We start from the raw sequence: 20,034 nt of genomic DNA on the forward strand, positions 1-20,034 counted from the left end.
CAGTCCCCAGTCCCCCCAGCATCAGTGTGCTTAGAGGCATACGGCTGCACCTCACTGACAAGGCCAAAAGGAGGCCGGAACGATGGTCTGGGGTTGCAGTTTCCCTTGTTCAGAGGAGAAGTGACTGGTATTTCGGGGCTAGACTGAGGGTTAGGCGGAATCAAACTGATATACTTCAGGAAAGTTTTCCTGTGTGAAAAGTACCATTGGGCAAAAAGAAGCTACAACCAGGTGGTAACTGGGCCATAGAACAAGCCACTGAGCTGTTCGTTCCTGGCAGACATTCTCTCTTTGTATTTGTCCCCTAGTACCAGGGCAAACAACATACCCAGGCTGACTGTACCTAATAAAGGAAAATCCTATGAAAAAAAACCCCCATAATTTATGCTTACCTGATAAATTCCTTTCTCCTGTAGTGTAGTCAGTCCACGGGTCATCCATTACTTATGGGATTATATCTCCTCCCTAACAGGAAGTGCAAGAGGATCACCCAAGCAGAGCTGCTATATAGCTCCTCCCCTCTACGTCATACCCAGTCATTCGACCGAAACCAAACGAGAAACTATAGGGTGCAGTGGTGACTGGAGTTTAAGTTAAATTTTTTTAGACCTGCCGTAAACAACAGGGCGGGCCGTGGACTGACTACACTACAGGAGAAAGGAATTTATCAGGTAAGCATAAATTATGTTTTCTCCTGTTAAGTGTAGTCAGTCCACGGGTCATCTATTACTTATGGGATACCAATACCAAAGCTAAAAGTACACGGATGACGGGAGGGAACGGCAGGATCTTTACACGGAAGGAACCACTGCCTGTAGAACCTTTCTCCCCAAAACAGCCTCCGAAGAAGCAAAAAAGTGTCAAATTTGTAAAATTTTAAAAAAGTATGAAGTGAAGACCAAGTTGAAGCCTTGCAAATCTGTTCAACAGAGGCCTCATTCTTAAAGGCCCAAGTGGAAGCCAGAACTCTAGTAGAATGAGCTGTAATCCTTTCAGGAGGCTGCTGTCCAGCAGTCTCATATGCTAAACGTATTATGCTACGAAGCCAAAAAGAGAGAGAGGTCGCCGAAGCTTTTTGACCTCTCCTCTGTCCAGAATAAACGACAAACAGGGAAGAAGTTTGACGAAAATCCTTAGTTGCCTACAAATAAAATTTCAGGGCACGGACGACGTCCAGATTGTGCAGAAGTCGTTCCTTCTTTGAAGAAGGGTTAGGGCACAATGATGGAACAAAAATCTCTTGATTGATATTCCTGTTAGTGACTACCTTAGGTAAGAACCCAGGGTTAGTACGCAGAACTACCTTGTCTGAATGAAAAATCAGATAAGGAGAATCACAATGTAAGGCCGATAACTCAGAGACTCTTCGAGCCGAGGAAATAGCCATTAAAAACAGAACTTTCCAAGATAACAGCTTGATATCAACGGAATGAAGGGGTTCAAACGGAACACCTTGCAGAACGATAAGAACTAAGTTTAAGCTCCACGGCGGAGCAACAGTCTTAAACACAGGCTTAATCCTAGCCAAAGCCTGACAAAAAGCCTGAACGTCTGGAACTTCTGACAGACGTTTGTGTAAAAGGATAGACAGAGCTGAGATCTGTCCCTTTAACGAACTAGCAGATAAACCCTTTTCTAAACCTTCTTGTAGAAAAGACAATATCCTAGGAATCCTAACCTTACTCCATGAGTAACTCTTGGATTCGCACCAATATAAGTATTTACGCCATATTTTATGGTAAATCTTCCTGGTAATAGGTTTCCTAGCCTGTATTAAGGTATCAATCACTGACTCCGAGAATCCCCGCTTTGATAGAATCAAGCGTTCAATCTCCATGCAGTCAGCCTCAGAGAAATTAGATTTGGATGTTTGAAAGGACCCTGAATCAGAAGGTCCTGTCTCAGAGGCAGAGACCAAGGTGGACAGGACGACATGTCCACTAGATCTGCATATCAGGTCCTGCGTGGCCATGCAGGCGCTATTAGAATCATCGATGCTCTCTCCTGTTTGATCCTGGCAATCAATCGAGGAAGCATCGGGAAGGGTGGAAACACATAAGCCATGTTGAAAACCCAAGGTGCTGTCAGAGCATCTATCAGTACCGCTCCCGGGTCCCTGGACCTGGATCCGTAACAAGGAAGCTTGGCGTTCTGGCGAGACGCCATGAGATCCAGATCTGGTTTGCCCCAATGCTGAAGCAGTTGGGCAAACACTTCCGGATGAAGTTCCCACTCCCCCGGATGAAAAGTCTGGCGACTTAGGAAATCCGCCTCCCAGTTCTCCACGCCTGGGATGTGGATCGCTGACAGGTGGCAAGAGTGAGACTCTGCCCAGTGAATTATCTTTGAGACTTCCATCATCGCTAGGGAACTCCTTGTCCCTCCCTGATGGTTGATGTAAGCCACAGTCGTGATGTTGTCTGACTGAAACCTGATGAACCTCAGAGTTGATAACTGAGGCCAAGCCAGAAGGGCATTGAAAACTGCTCTTAATTCCAGAATGTTTATTGGAAGGAGTCTCTCCTCCTGAGTCCATGATCCCTGAGCCTTCAGGGAATTCCAGACAGCGCCCCAACCTAGCAGGCTGGCGTCTGTTGTTACAATCGACCAATCTGGCCTGCTGAAGGGCATCCCCCTGGACAGATGTGGCTGAGAAAGCCACCATAGAAGAGAATCTCTGGTCTCTTGATCCAGATTTAGCATAGGGGACAAATCTGAGTAATCCCCATTCCACTGACTTAGCATGCACAATTGCAGCGGTCTGAGATGCAGGCGAGCAAAAGGTACTATGTCCATTGCCGCTACCATTAAGCCGATTACCTCCATGCATTGAGCCACTGACGGGTGTTGAATGGAATGAAGGACACGGCAAGCATTTAGAAGTTTTGTTAACCTGTCCTCTGTCAGGTAAATTTTCATTTCTACAGAATCTATAAGAGTCCCCAAGAAGGGAACTCTTGTGAGTGGCAATAGAGAACTCTCTTCTACGTTCACCTTCCACCAATGCGACCTTAGAAATGCCAGAACTAACTCTGTATGAGACTTGGCAGTTTGGAAACTTGACGCTTGTATCAGAATGTCGTCTAGGTACGGAGCTACCGCTATTCCTCGCGGTCTTAGTACCGCCAGAAGAGAGCCCAGAACCTTTGTAAAGATTCTTGGCGCTGTAGCTAACCCGAAGGGAAGAGCTACAAACTGGTAATGCCTGTTTAGGAAGGCAAACCTTAGATACCGGTAATGATCCTTGTGAATCGGTATGTGAAGGTAGGCATCCTTTAAATCCACTGTGGTCATGTACTGACCCTTTTGGATCATAGGTAAGATGGTCCGAATAGTTTCCATTTTGAACGATGGAACTCTTAGGAATTTGTTTAGGATCTTTAAGTCCAAGATTGGTCTGAAGGTTCCCTCTTTTTTGGGAACCACAAACAGATTTGAGTAAAACCCTTGTCCGTGTTCCGACCGCGGAACTGGGTGGATCACTCCCATAAGTAAAAGGTCTTGTACACAGCGAAACGCCTCTTTCTTTATCTGGTTTGCTGACAACCTTGAAAGATGAAATCTCCCTTTTGGAGGAGAAGCTTTGAAGTCCAGAAGATATCCCTGAGATATGATCTCTAACGCCCAGGGATCCTGGACATCTCTTGCCCAAGCCTGGGCGAAGAGAGAAAGTCTGCCCCCCACTAGATCCGTTTCCGGATAGGGGGCCCTCACTTCATGCTGTCTTAGGGGCAGCAGCAGGTTTTCTGGCCTGCTTGCCCTTGTTCCAGGACTGGTTAGGTTTCCAGCCCTGTCTGTAGCGAGCAACAGTTCCTTCCTGTCTTGGAGCGGAGGAAGTTGATGCTGCTCCTGCCTTGAAGTTACGAAAGGCACGAAAATTAGACTGTTTAGCCCTTGGTTTGGCCCTGTCTTGAGGCAGGGCATGGCCCTTACCTCCAGTAATGTCAGCGATAATTTCTTTCAAACCGGGCCCGAATAATGTCTGCCCTTTGAAAGGGATGTTAAGCAATTTAGATTTAGAAGTCACATCGGCTGACCAGGATTTAAGCCACAGCGCTCTACGCGCTTGAATGGCGAATCCGGAGTTCTTAGCCGTAAGTTTAGTTAAGTGTACTACGGCATCAGAAATAAATGAATTAGCTAGCTTAAGGACTTTAAGCTTGTCTATAATCTCATCCAATGGAGCTGAGCTAAGGGTCTCTTCCAGAGACTCAAACCAGAATGCCGCCGCAGCCGTGACAGGCGCAATGCATGCAAGGGGTTGTAATATAAAACCTTGCTGAACAAACATTTTCTTAAGGTAACCCTCTAACTTTTTATCCATTGGATCTGAAAAAGCACAGCTATCCTCCACCGGGATAGTGGTGCGCTTAGCCAGAGTAGAAACTGCTCCCTCCACCTTAGGGACCGTCTGCCATAAGTCCCGTGTGGTGGCGTCTATTGGAAACATTTTTCTAAATATAGGAGGGGGTGAAAGGCACACCGGGTCTATCCCACTCCTTGGTAACAATTTCTGTAAGCCTTTTAGGTATAGGAAAAACGTCAGTACACGCCGGTACCGCAAAATATTTATCCAGCCTACATATTTTCTCTGGAATTGCAACCGTGTTACAATCATTCAGAGCCGCTAATACCTCCCCTAGTAATACACTGAGGTTCTCAAGCTTAAATTTAAAATTTGAAATGTCTGAATCCAGTTTACTTGGATCAGATCCGTCACCTACAGAATGAAGCTCTCCGTCCTCATGTTCTGCAAATTGTGACGCAGTATCAGACATGGATCTATTATTATCAGCACACTCTGTTCTTACCCCAGAGTGATCGCGTTTACCCCTAAATTCTGGCAATTTAGATAGTACTTCAGTCATAACATTAGCCATGTCTTGCAAAGTGATTTGTATGGGCCGCCCTGATGTACTTGGCGCCACAATATCACGCACCTCCTGAGCGGGAGGCGAAGGTACTGACACGTGAGGAGAGTTAGTCGGCATAACTTCCCCCTCGTTGTCTGGTGAAATTTTCTTTACATGTACAGATTGGCTTTTATTTAAAGTAGCATCAATGCAATTAGTACACAAATTTCTATTGGGCTCCACATTGGCCTTTAAACATATTGCACAAAGAGATTCCTCTGTGTCAGACATGTTTAAACAGATTAGCAATGAGACTAGCAAGCTTGGAAAATACTTTTCAAATAAATTTACAAGCAATATAAAAAACGTTACTGTGCCTTTAAGAAGCACAAAAAACTGTCACAGTTGAAATAACAATGAACCAAAATAGTTATAGCAACCAAATTTTCACAGTAAATGCATTAAGTTAGCAAAGGATTGCACCCACCAGCAAATGGATGATTAACCCCTTAGTACCCAAAAACGGATAACAATTTAATATTAACGTTTTTATCACAGTCAAAACACACTCTCACAGGTCTGCTTTGAGTGATTACCTCCCTCAAAACTAGTTTTGGAGACCCCTGGGCTCTGTAGAGACGTCCTGGATCATGGAGGAAGAAATAGGAAGACTGTGACTGAATTTTTACTGCGCAATAAAGCGCTAAAATAGGCCCCTCCCACTCATATTACAAGAGTGGGGAAGCTCAGTAAACTGATTTTATTCAGAAACAAACGACAGCCATGTGGTAAAAATCATGCCCATAAAGTTTTATCACCAAGTACCTCAGAAAAAAACGATTAACATGCCAGTAAACGTTTTAAAAATAAAATTATGAAATGTTATTAATAAGCCTGCTGCTAGTCGCTTTCACTGCAGTGGAGGCTCAAATATTACTTAAATATATACAGTATTTTCTTAGTGAAGTTCCATTCCCCAGAAATACCTCAGTGTAAACATACATATCAGCCTGATACCAGTCGCTACTACTGCATTTAAGGCTGCACTTACATTACATCGGTATTAGCAGTATTTTCTCAGTCAATTCCATTCCTTAGAAAATAATATACTGCAACATACCTCCTTGCAGGTGAACCCTGCCTGCTATCCCCTGTTCTGAAGTTACCTCACTCCTCAGAATGGCCGAGAACAGCAAGTGGATCTTAGTTACGACCGCTAAGATCATACACAAACTCAGGTAGATTCTTCTTCTAATGCTGCCTGAGAGGAAACAACACACTCCGGTGCTGTTTAAAATAAACTTTTGATTGAAGAAATAAAAACTAAGTTTAACAACCACAGTCCTCTCACACGTCCTATTAGTTAGGTGCAAGAGAATGACTGGGTATGACGTAGAGGGGAGGAGCTATATAGCAGCTCTGCTTGGGTGATCCTCTTGCACTTCCTGTTAGGGAGGAGATATAATCCCATTAGTAATGGATGACCCGTGGACTGACTACACTTAACAGGAGAAAAGAGGACCGAAAGAGAACCCGACCAACCTACTAGGTAAGAATTGTGTTAATGTCTGCTCCTAGAAGAGCACCCCCGATATATGTACACTGCTTGGCTTACCACGGATCAGATTGCAGATACCCCTGTGCTGTCACTGACAAATGTTCGAGTCATGGTGGGAAAAATGGAAATTAAATGATCAGGTAAGCATAATTTATTACTGTATGAGGAGAGTCCACTGCTTCATTCATTACTTTTGGGAATACAGAACCTGGCCACCAGGAGGAGGCAAAGACACCCGAGCCAAAGGCTTAAATACCTTCCCCACTCCCCTCATCCCCCAGTCATTCTGCCGAGGGAACAAGGAACAGTATGAGAAATATCAGGGTATAAATGGTGCCAGAAGAAAAATAAAAGAAATTTAGGTCCTCCCAATGGAGAACCGGGCGGGGGCCATGGACTCTCCTCATACAGATGGAAATGAAATTTTTAGGTAAGCATAATTTATGTTTTCCATCTTAATATGAGGAGAGTCCACGGCTTCATTCATTACTTGTGGGAAACAAATACCCAAGCTCTGGAGGACACTGAATAAAAAAAAACAGGAGGGTAAAAGAGATGTGGACCCTATTCTGAGGGCACCACAGCCTGCAAAACCTTTCTCCCAAAAGCTGCTTCCTCCGAAGAAAACACATCAAACTTCTAAAACTTTGAAAAACTATGTAAGGAGGACCAGATAGCCGCTTTACAAATATGCTCCATAGAGGCCTCATTCTTGAAGGCCCAAGAAGAAGCCACAGCTCTAGTTGAGTGAGCCGCAATCCTCTTAGGAGGCGTATGTCCTGCTGTCTCATAAGCCAGGCGAATCATGCTCCTCAGTCAAAAAGACTGGGAAGTGGAAGAAGCATTCTGCCCTTTGCGCTTCCCCGAATAGACAACAAACAATGCTGAAGTGTGTCTGAAATCCTTCGTAGCCTGAAGATAGAACTTCAAAGCGCGAACCACATCCAAATTATGAAGTAACCGTTCCTTCGAAGGAGGAGGATTAGGACACAAGGAAGGAACCACAATCTCCTGGTTGATGTTGCTTTTAGAGAGAATCTTAGGGTGAAAACCCAACCCAGTGCGAAGAACAGCCATATCAGCATGAAAAACTAGGTAAGGGGCTCACATTGCAAGGCCGCCATCTCAGAGACTCAGCGTGCTGAAGCAATAGCCAGTAGAAAAAGAACATTCCAAGACATTAATTTAATGTCAACCGAGAGCATGGGCTCAAACGGAGTCCTCTGCAAAACTTTTAAAACCAGATTTAAACTCCAAGGAGGAGCGGAATGTCTTAACACAGGCCTGATGTGAGAGAGCCTGAACAAAAGACTGAATATCAGGAAGCTCAGCAAGTTTTATATGGAACAACACGGATAGACGAAATCAATCCCAATAAGGAACTGGCGGCAAGTCCCTTCTCCAGACCATCTTGGAGGAAGGAAAGGATTCTAGATACCTTGACCTTATTTCCGGTGTTCCCCACCTGAGACAAATCTCTGCAAACACTTCGGGGTGAAGAGACCATTCCCCCGGATGAAAGTATTGCCTGCTGAGAAAGTCTGCTTCCCAGTTGTCCACACCTGGAATGTGACTCGCTGTAAGCCACCGAGGTAATGTTGTCGGTCTGGAATCTGATGTAGCTGAACGACCCCAGAAGAGACCATGCCTTGAGAGCATTGTAGATTGCTCGGAGTTCCAGAATATTTATCGGAACCCCAAACAGCTCCCCATCCTGCCAGACTCGCGTCCGTAGTCACAATCTCCCAGGACGGTCTCAAGAAGGATGTCCCCATGGACAGCTGCTCCGGAAGGAACCACCACAAGAGGGAGATCAGAGTCTATGCATCCATAGATATCTGCAGTGATAGATCTGAATAATCGCCGTTCCACTGTCTCAACATGCGCAATTGAAGAGATCGGAGATGGAACCTGGTGAATGGAATGACGTCTATGCAGAAAACCATGAGTCCAATCACCTCCATACACTGAGCCACCGAGGGGCTTGAGGAGGGCTGAAGGGCAAGACAAGAGGACGCAATCTTCCTGCGTCGATGATCTGTTAAAAATATTTTCATGGACATAGAGTCTATTATCGTACCCAGGAACTCCACCCTGTTGCTGGGAATCGGGGAACTCTTTCCTGAGTTGATATTCCAACTGTGAGATTGGAGTAAAAGAAGAAGAGCCCTCGAATGCGAGACTGAGCGCCGTGCCTGGACTAGGATGTCGTCCAGATAAGGCGACACAGCAATGCCTCTGGCCACCGCAAGTAGGGCCCCAAGAACCTTTGTGAAGTCTCTCGGGCCGTCACCAGACCAAAAGGGAAGGGCCACAAACTAGAAGTGTTGGTCCAGAAACGCAAATCTAAGGAACTTGAAGTGGTCCCTGTGGATTAGCACATGAAGGCAAGGGTCCTTCAAGTCTATGGTTATCATGAACTGTCCCTCTTGAACTAGGGGCAGAATAGATCTGATTGTTTCCATTTTGAACGATGGAACACTCAGAAACCTGTTCAAACACTTTAGGTTCAGAATCGGTCGGAACGTGCCCTTATTTGGAACCACAAAAAGATTTGAATAGTACCCTAAGACCCCTTTATGCTTGGGGTACTGGTACGATGCCACCTAGAGAGGATAGATCTCTTACACATTCTAGAAAGGCTTCTCTCTTTTCCGGTCTTGAAGACAGGTTTGATAGGAGGAATCTGCCCCAGGGCGGATGAGCTCTAAACCCTATCCTGTAGCCCTGGGCGACAACTTCCAGAAGCTAAGGATCCTGAACGTCCTGCAAAAAAGCTTCTGAGAAGAGAGATAATCTGCCCCTACTTGGTCCAGAGACCGGTCGGGGGCCGCCCCTTCATGCCAATTTTGTCTCGGCGGGCTTCTTGCTCTGCTTAGACTTTTTCCAAGAATAAGCCGGTTCCCATGTTCCCTTTGACTGGTCCGCTTTTGCAGCGGGCTGCTGGTGCTGGGCCTTGTCCGTGCAAAAGGGACGAAAAGTAGATCCTTTAGGCTTCTTCCTGCATCTCCGGACTCTAACTTTCATCCATGCTCTCACTGAGAGGCTGACAGGATTACTTAAATCTCCAGTTCCATTTCGAAGAGTACTACCCTCCATAAGAGACTACTCTGAATCTTCCCGGCACTTCTCTGCCAACCTCCTGTGACGAAGGCAAAGAATGACTGGGAAATGAGGGGAGTGGGGGAGGTATTTAAGCCTTTGCTGCGGTATCTTTGCCTCCTCCTGGTGGCCAGGTTTAATTCCCACAAGTAATGAATGAAGCAATGGACTCTCTTCCCATTAAGATGGAAATAGGACATAAAATAAAACACAATACTTATATAATTATTACAAAGGACCCAAAGGGACACCAAATTAACCCCCAAATCCTGCCAACACCAACCCCAGTTATCTATGCTCCCACCACCAAGAATCTTGAATTAAGGGTGTCTTGGAAACCCAAAAACTCACACAATTAATTAGGTAACGTGCCTTTAACCTCGACTCTTCAGAGTGTGAATTTAGATATTAGAGCCCGAAGACAATATTAGCTTTTATATATGTTTAACAAAAGTCAAATATAGGTTACCAAGTGCCAAATTATAATAAAAAAAACATACATAAGATATATGCAAAAATAAAATGGGACACAAAATAAAACACAATACCTATTTAATTACCCAGATTCCAATAGATTTTGTGGCGAACTCTTTCAGATGTTAACTGCTTCTTGTCCCAGACTAGTTCTGACTAAGTTTTCTGTAACATGCAATTATATCAGTCTGCCTTTGTCTTGTCAAGACCACCGCCCTTATTTTAATTTACGATTCTCCAAACATTCTATGAAAGGCGAGGCATGGTACAAGAAAAGGGGGGGGGGGGTGTCTTAAGACCACTGCATTCCTTACACACAGATGTTACTCAAAGAAAGAGCAGTTCAGATTAAACCTGGCAATGCTGAGACCACAATGCTACCTCTGCTGGGTAGCTGATCCAGGTATCAACTATTCCTCATGAGTATCATGCATGACAGGCAACCGCACCTTTGAGGATCCCAAACCCTGTGCTATCAGAGACCCCCAAACTGCTCTCCAAGCATGAAAATTTGTATCTATGGTAATTACAGATCAGGTAGAAAAAGTAAGAAGCCTCCTGAATAAAAAAACTTAATGATTCAGCCACCAAGTCAGAGACAGGCTTGTATTGGAATCTAATATTTTAGAGATGGCTGGATATAAACTTTGCATCATTGACGCAGCATAGAAAGCAGAAGAGATCTAGTGAAATTGAATCAGAATTGAATTCACAGAGCCACTGAAGGGAGTGAGAGAGACTGAAGGTTCAGATAGGTAAAATAACATAATTTATGTAAGAACTTACCTGATAAATTCATTTCTTTCATATTAGCAAGAGTCCATGAGCTAGTGACGTATGGGATATACATTCCTACCAGGAGGGGCAAAGTTTCCCAAACCTCAAAATGCCTATAAATACACCCCTCACCACACCCACAATTCAGTTTAACGAATAGCAAAGAAGTGGGGTGATAAAAAAGTGCGAAAGCATATAAAATAAGGAATTGGAATAATTCTGCTTTATACAAAAATCATAACCACCACAAAAAAAGGGCGGGCCTCATGGACTCTTGCTAATATGAAAGAAATGAATTTATCAGGTAAGTTCTTACATAAATTATGTTTTCTTTCATGTAATTAGCAAGAGTCCATGAGCTAGTGACGTAAGTTTAACGAAAAACATAAGCAGAAGATTCAAACTGAAACCGCTGCCTGAAGTACTTTTCTACCAAAAACTGCTTCAGAAGAAGAAAATACATCAAAATGGTAGAATTTAGTAAAAGTATGCAAAGAGGACCAAGTTGCTGCTTTGCAAATCTGGTCAACCGAAGCTTCATTCCTAAACGCCCAGGAAGTAGAAACTGACCTAGTAGAATGAGCTGTAATTCTTTGAGGCGGAGTTTTACCCGACTCAACATAGGCAAGATGAATTAAAGATTTCAACCAAGATGCCAAAGAAATGGCAGAAGCTTTCTGGCCTTTTCTAGAACCGGAAAAGATAACAAATAAACTAGAAGTCTTACAGAAAGATTTCGTAGCTTCAACATAATATTTCAAAGCTCTAACAACATCCAAAGAATGCAACGATTTCTCCTTAGAATTCTTAGGATTAGGACATAATGAAGGAACCACAATTTCTCTACTAATGTTGTTGGAATTCACAACTTTAGGTAAAAATTCAAAAGAAGTTCGCAACACCGCCTTATCCTGATGAAAAATCAGAAAAGGAGACTCACAAGAAAGAGCAGATATTTCAGAAACTCTTCTGGCAGAAGAGATGGCCAAAAGGAACAAAACTTTCCAAGAAAGTAATTTAATGTCCAATGAATGCATAGGTTCAAACGGAGGAGCTTGAATAGCTCCCAAAACCAAATTCAAACTCCAAGGAGGAGAAATTGACTTAATAACAGGTTTTATACGAACCAAAGCTTGTACAAAACAATGAATATCAGGAAGAATAGCAATCTTTCTGTGAAAAAGAACAGAAAGAGCAGAGATTTGTCCTTTCAAAGAACTTGCGGACAAACCCTTATCTAAACCATCCTGAAGAAACTGTAAAATTCTCGGTATTCTAAAAGAATGCCAAGAAAAATGATGAGAAAGACACCAAGAAATATAAGTCTTCCAGACTCTATAATATATCTCTCGAGATACAGATTTACGAGCCTGTAACATAGTATTAATCAGAGTCAGAGAAACCTCTTTGACCAAGAATCAAGCGTTCAATCTCCATACCTTTAAATTTAAGGATTTCAGATCCTGATGGAAAAAAGGACCTTGTGACAGAAGGTCTGGTCTTAACGGAAGAGTCCACGGTTGGCAAGAGGCCATCCGGACAAGATCCGCATACCAAAACCTGTGAGGCCATGCCGGAGCTACCAGCAGAACAAACGAGCATTCCTTCAGAATCTTGGAGATTACTCTTGGAAGAAGAACTAGAGGCGGAAAGATATAGGCAGGATGATACTTCCAAGGAAGTGATAATGCATCCACTGCCTCCGCCTGAGGATCCCGGGATCTGGACAGATACCTGGGAAGTTTCTTGTTTAGATGGGACGCCATCAGATCTATTTCTGGAAGTTCCCACATTTGAACAATCTGAAGAAATACCTCTGGGTGAAGAGACCATTCGCCCGGATGCAACGTTTGGCGACTGAGATAATCCGCTTCCCAATTGTCTATACCTGGGATATGAACCGCAGAGATTAGACAGGAGCTGGATTCCGCCCAAACCAAAATTCGAGATACTTCTTTCATAGCCAGAGGACTGTGAGTCCCTCCTTGATGATTGATGTATGCCACAGTTGTGACATTGTCTGTTTGAAAACAAATGAACGATTCTCTCTTCAGAAGAGGCCAAAACTGAAGAGCTCTGAAAATTGCACGGAGTTCCAAAATATTGATCGGTAATCTCACCTCCTGAGATTCCCAAACTCCTTGTGCCGTCAGAGATCCCCACACAGCTCCCCAACCTGTGAGACTTGCATCTGTTGAAATTACAGTCCAGGTCGGAAGCACAAAAGAAGCCCCCTGAATTAAACGATGGTGATCTGTCCACCATGTTAGAGAGTGTCGAACAATCGGTTTTAAAGATATTAATTGAGATATCTTCGTGTAATCCTTGCACCATTGCTTCAGCATACAGAGCTGAAGAGGTCGCATGTGAAAACGAGCAAAGGGGATCGCGTCCGATGCAGCAGTCATAAGACCTAGAATTTCCATGCATAAGGCTACCGAAGGGAATGATTGTGACTGAAGGTTTCGACAAGCTGCAATCAATTTTAGACGTCTCTTGTCTGTTAAAGACAGAGTCATGGACACTGAATCCATCTGGAAACCCAGAAAGGTTACCCTTGTCTGAGGAATCAAAGAACTTTTTGGTAAATTGATCCTCCAACCATGATCTTGAAGAAACAACACAAGTCGATTCGTATGAGATTCTGCTAAATGTAAAGACTGAGCAAGTACCAAGATATCGTCCAAATAAGGAAATACCACAATACCCTGTTCTCTGATTACAGACAGAAGGGCACCGAGAACCTTTGTAAAAATTCTTGGAGCTGTAGCTAGGCCAAACGGCAGAGCCACAAACTGGTAATGCTTGTCCAGAAAAGAGAATCTCAGGAACTGATAATGATCTGGATGAATCGGAATATGCATCCTGTAAATCTATTGTGGACATATAATTCCCTTGCTGAACAAAAGGCAAGATAGTCCTTACAGTTACCATCTTGAACGTTGGTATTCTTACATAACGATTCAATATTTTTAGATCCAGAACTGGTCTGAAGGAATTCTCCTTCTTTGGTACAATGAAGAGATTTGAATAAAACCCCATCCCCTGTTCCGGAACTGGAACCGGCATAATTACTCCAGTCAACTCTAGATCTGAAACACATTTCAGAAATGCTTGAGCTTTTACTGGGACACGGGAAAGAAAAAATCTCTTTGCAGGAGGTCTCATCTTGAAACCAATTCTGTACCCTTCTGAAACAATGCTCTGAATCCAAAGATTGTGAACAGAATTGATCCAAATTTCCTTGAAAAAACGTAACCTGCCCCCTACCAGCTGAGCTGGAATGAGGGCCGCACCTTCATGTGGACTTAGAAGCAGGCTTTGCCTTTCTAGCTGGCTTGGATTTATTCCAGACTGGAGATGGTTTCCAAACTGAAACTGCTCCTGAGGATGAAGGATCAGGCTTTTGTTCTTTGTTGAAACGAAAGGAACGAAAACGATTATTAGCCCTGCTTTTACCTTTAGATTTTTTTATCCTGTGGTAAAAAAGTTCCTTTCCCACCAGTAACAGTTGAAATAATGGAATCCAACTGAGAACCAAATAATTTGTTACCCTGGAAAGAAATGGAAAGTAAAGTAGATTTAGAAGCCATATCAGCATTCCAAGTTTTAAGCCATAAAGCTCTTCTAGCTAAAATAGCTAGAGACATAAACCTGACATCAACTCTGATAATATCAAAAATGGCATCACAGATAAAATTATTAGCATGCTGTAGAAGAATAATAATATCATGAGAATCATGATGTGTTACTTGTTGCGCTAAAGTTTCCAACCAGAAAGTTGAAGCTGCAGCAACATCAGCCAAAGATATAGCAGGTCTAAGAAGATTACCTGAACACAGATAAGCTTTTCTTAGAAAGGATTCAATTTTCCTATCTAAAGGATCCTTAAACGAAGTACCATCTGACGTAGGAATAGTAGTACGTTTAGCAAGGGTAGAAATAGCCCCATCAACTTTAGGGATTTTGTCCCAAAATTCTAATCTGTCAGACGGCACAGGATATAATCGCTTAAAACGTTTAGAAGGAGTAAATGAATTACCCAATTTATCCCATTCTTTGGAAATTACTGCAGAAATAGCATTAGGAACAGGAAAAACTTCTGGAATAACCACAGGAGCTTTAAATACCTTATCCAAACGTTTAGAATTAGTATCAAGAGGACCAGAATCCTCTATTTCTAAAGCAATTAGTACTTCTTTAAGTAAAGAACGAATAAATTCCATTTTAAATAAATATGAAGATTTATCAGCATCAACCTCTGAGACAGAATCCTCTGAACCAGAAGAGTCATCAGAATCAGAATGATGATGTTCATTTAAAAATTCATCTGTAGGGAGAGAAGTTCTAAAAGATTTTTTACGTTTACTAGAAGGAGAAATAACAGACATAGCCTTCTTTATGGATTCTGAAACAAAATCTCTTATATTATCAGGAACATTCTGCACCTTAGATGTTGAAGGAACTGCAACAGGCAATGGTACTTTACTAAAGGAAATATTATCTGCTTTAACAAGTTTGTCATGACAATCAATACAAACAACAGCTGGAGAAATAGCTACCAAAAGTTTACAGCAGATACACTTAGCTTTGGTAGATCCAGCACTAGACAGCGATTTTCCTGTAGTATCTTCTGGCTCAGATGCAACGTGAGACATCTTGCAATATGTAAGAGAAAAAACAACATATATATATATAAAGCAAAATTGATCAAATTCCTTAAATGACAGTTTCAGGAATGGGAAAAAATGCCAAAGAACAAGCTTCTAGCAACCAGAAGCAATGAAAAATGAGACTTAAATAATGTGGAGACAAAAAGCGACACCCATATTTTTCGCGCCAATAAGACGCCCACATTATTTGGCGCCTAAATGCTTTTTTGGCGCCAAAATGACGCCACATCCGGAACGCCGACATTTTTGGCGCAAAATAACGTAAAAAAATGACTCAACTTCCGGCGACACGTATGACGCCGGAAACGGAAACGAATTTTTTGCGCCAAAAAAGTCCGCGCCAAGAATGACGCAATAAAATGAAGCATTTTCAGCCCCCGCGAGCCTAACAGCCCACAGGGAAGAGTCAAATCTTTGAAGGTAAGAAAAAATGATTAAATCAAATGCATTATCCCAAATATGAAACTGACTGTCTGAAAATAAGGAAAGTTGAACATTCTGAGTCAAGGCAAATAAATGTTTGAATACATATATTTAGAACTTTATAAATAAAGTGCCCAACCATAGCTTGGAGTGTCACAGAAAATAAGATTTACTTACCCCAGGACACTCATCTACATGTTTGTAGAAAGCCAAACCAGTACTGAAACGAGAATCAGCAGAGGTAATGGTATATATAAGAGTATATCGTCGATCTGAAAAGGGAGGTAAGAGATGAATCTCTACGACCGATAACAGAGAACCTATGAAATAGACCCCGTAGAAGGAGATCACTGCATTCAAATAGGCAATACTCTCCTCACATCCCTCTGACATTCACTGCACGCTGAGAGGAAAACCGGGCTCCAACTTGCTGCGGAGCGCATATCAACGTAGAATCTAGCACAAACTTACTTCACCACCTCCATCGGAGGCAAAGTTTGTAAAACTGAATTGTGGGTGTGGTGAGGGGTGTATTTATAGGCATTTTGAGGTTTGGGAAACTTTGCCCCTCCTGGTAGGAATGTATATCCCATACGTCACTAGCTCATGGACTCTTGCTAATTACATGAAAGAAACCAGTGTTATCCGTCTCTACTCTGTTAGGGAAAAGTTAATGGACACTGAATTAGTTTGAACAAACAACAATAGTGGTTTTGTATGAAATTATGTTAAAGGAAAGGATTGAGCTAGTACCAAGCTATCATACAGGTAATGAATTTATGTGGCAAAAGCACTGCAATACCCTGAGCTCTGATATAGAGAAAAGTTTACCCAGAATCTTGATTTGTTTTTATTATTTTTTTCAGGTACTGACCAGCCCTGGCCCTGCTTAACTTCCGAGATCAGAAAGTATCGGGTGCAATCAAGGCAATGTGGCAGTATACTGTATTTGTAGCTAGACCATAATGGAAAACAAAATGTATGCTTACCTGATAAATTTCTTTCTTTCCGAACATGGAGTCCACGACATCATTCCAGTTACTAGTGGGATATTCAATTCCTGGCCAGCAGGAGGCGGCAAAGAGCACCCAAGCAAAGCTGTTAAGTGTAACTTCCCTTACCCATAATCCCCAGTCAATCAGAAGAAAAATGTAAAAAGAAGAAAAACAAGGATGAAAAATGTGCCTAAGGTTTACTCAAAAAAACTGCCGAATTATAATTAAAAAAAAGGACGGGCTTCTGGACTCTCCATGTCTGGAAAGAAAGAAATTTATAAGGTAAGCATACATTTAGTTTTCTTTCCTAGGACATGGAGAGTCCACAACCTCATTTCAATTACTAGTGGGAACCAATACCCAAGCTAGAGGACATAGAATGAAAAGGGAGGCAGAACAAGGCAGGAGGGCCCAAACAGAAGGCACCACCGCTTGAAGAACATTTCTCCCAAAGGAGGCCTCAGCAGAGGCAAAAGTATCAAAGTTGTAGAATTTAAAAAAAAGTATGCAAAGAGGACCATGTGGCCGCCTTACAAATCTGTTCCAATGAAGCTTCATTTTTGAAAGGGCAAGAAAAGGAGGAGACAGTCCTAGTGGAATGAACCGTAATTCTTTCAGGAGGCTGCTGTCCAGCAGTCTCATAAGCAAAACGAATCAAGCTTCTCAACCAGAGAGAAAGTAGTAGAAGTGGCCTTCGGACCTTTACAACAAACAGGACAGAAGATTTCCGAAACCAAGTACAAAGGACCGCCTTATCTGCGTGAAAGATAAGGAACGGGGAATCACACTGCAGAGCCGAAATCTCAGAAACAAAACCTTCCAAGATAACAGTTATATAAACAACATGCATCGGCTCAAAACAGAGCCTGCTGCAAAACTTGAACTAAGTTAAGACTCCAAGGAGGAGTAACAGGTTGAAACACAGGTCTGATTCTGACCATTGGCCTGAACAAGAGCATGAACATCTGAAAAATCTGCCAGACGTATGAGCAAAAGAATAGACAGTACAGAAATCTGACCCTTTAGAGTACTGACTGACAAACATTTCTCCAGGCCATCCTGAAGCAAATATAAAAAATACTGGTAATCCTCACATGGCTCCAGGAGAAACCCTAGATTGGTACCAATAAAGATATATACGCCATACCTTATGGTAAATCTTGCAAGTAACAGGTTTTTGAACCTGAAGCATAGTATCAATGACCGCTTCAGAAAAACCACGCCTAGACAAAGCTAGTCAGTCAATCTCCAAGCACTCAGCTTCAGAGAATCCAGATTTGGATGGAGGAAAAAACCCTAATTAGAAGGTCCTTCCCTCAGAAGTAACGTCCAAGGAGGAAGAGATGACATTCTTACAAGATCCGCAAACCAGATCCTGCGAGGCCATGCAGAGCGGTTTTAAACTAGCCATGTGGGTTCTGAGACCCAAAAAATAAGCCAAGTGTACCCTCAATAAAGTTGCCCAAAAAAACGTTATTGCCCACAAAACGTAAACAGCACTCCCAGTTCATAAAACGTTTGCCCACAAACATTCAAAACTCAGTGTCAACCATTTTGTAATTAGCCCCTTATGCAGATTACTGCTTACCCTTACCCTCATGGGGATACTGTCAGCCTTTCTGAAATACAGTCTCTCCAGAAAAAATGACTGAACATACCTCACTGCTATATAGCATGAAAACGTTCCTCACACTGAAGTTTCTTGTACCCCTCAGCCTCTGTGGGAGCAGCACTGGATCTTAGTTACAAATGCTAAGATCATCCTCCAGGCAGAAGTCTTCATCCATCTGCAGCCTGAGAGTAAATAGTACACACCGGTACCATTTAAAACAAAAAACTTTTGCTTGAAGAATATTTTATCACCTATTTCACTTTACCCTTCTTAGTACTTAGAGTAGGCAAAGAGAATGACTGGGGGTGGAGCTAAGGAAGGAGCTATATAGACAGCTCTGCTGTGGTGCTCTTTGCCACTTCCTGTTAGCAGGAGGATAATATCCCACAAGTAAAGGATGAATCCGTGGACTCGTCGTACCTTATAGAAAAAATATATTAGTGTTTAAAAACACTAAAGTATCTGGAATGGAACATGAACAATACATGTCACAAATATTAACAATTCCTTCCCTATGAAGGGAAAAAACATAATTTATGCTTACCTGATAAATGTATTTCTCTTGTGGTGTATCCAGTCCACGGATCATCCATTACTTGTGGGATATTCTCATTCCCAACAGGAAGTTGCAAGAGGACACCCACAGCAGAGCTGTCTATATAGCTCCTCCCCTAACTGCCATATCCAGTCATTCGACCGAAAACAAGCAGAGAAAGGAGAAACCATAGGGTGCAGTGGTGACTGTAGTTTAAAATTAAAAAATACCTGCCTTAAAATGACAGGGCGGGCCGTGGACTGGATACACCACAAGAGAAATAAATTTATCAGGTAAGCATAAATGATGTTTTCTCTTGTAAGGTGTATCCAGTCCACGGATCATCCATTACTTGTGGGATACCAATACCAAAGCTAAAGTACACGGATGAAGGGAGGGACAAGGGAGGTACTTAAACGGAAGGTACTACTGCCTGTAAAACCTCTCTCTCAAAAACAGCCTCCGAAGAAGCAAAAGCATCAAATTTGTAGAATTTTGAAAAAGTATGAAGCGAAGACCAAGTCGCCGCCTTGCAAATCTGTTCAAAAGAAGCCTCATTTTTAAAGGCCCATGTGGAAGCCACAGCTCTAGTAGAATGAGCTGTAATCCTTTCTGGAGGCTGTTGGCCAGCAGTTTCATAGGCTAAGCGGATTATGTTTCTTAGCCAAAAAGAGAGGTTGCCGAAGCCTTTTGACCTCTCCTCTGTCCAGAGTAGACAACAAACAAAGCAGATGTTTGACGAAAATCTTTAGTAGCTTGTAAGTAAAACTTTAAAGCACGAACCACGTCCAGATTGTGTAATAGACGGTCCTTCTTTGAAGAAGGATTAGGACACAAAGACGGAACCACAATCTCCTGATTGATATTCTTATTAGATACTACCTTAGGTAAAAACCCAGGTTTCGTACGCAAAACTACCTTATCTGCATGGAAAATCAGATCAGGGGAATCACATTCTAAGGCAGATAACTCGGAAACTCTACGAGCCGAGGAAATAGCTACCAAAAAAAGAACTTTCCAAGATAAAAGTTT

The 20,034-nt window shown here is 42.6% G+C and overlaps 1 protein-coding gene across 1 annotated transcript in view; it reads right to left on the bottom strand.

The window, feature by feature from the left end:
• Window positions 1–20,034, bottom strand: part of YAP1 (Yes1 associated transcriptional regulator) — a 473,031-nt gene that overhangs the window by 214,685 nt on the left and 238,312 nt on the right. The gene's annotated exons all lie outside the window — the stretch shown is intronic.

Source organism: Bombina bombina, chromosome 3, assembly GCF_027579735.1.
Source record: "Bombina bombina isolate aBomBom1 chromosome 3, aBomBom1.pri, whole genome shotgun sequence".
NCBI classification, from domain to species: Eukaryota; Metazoa; Chordata; class Amphibia; order Anura; family Bombinatoridae; genus Bombina; species Bombina bombina.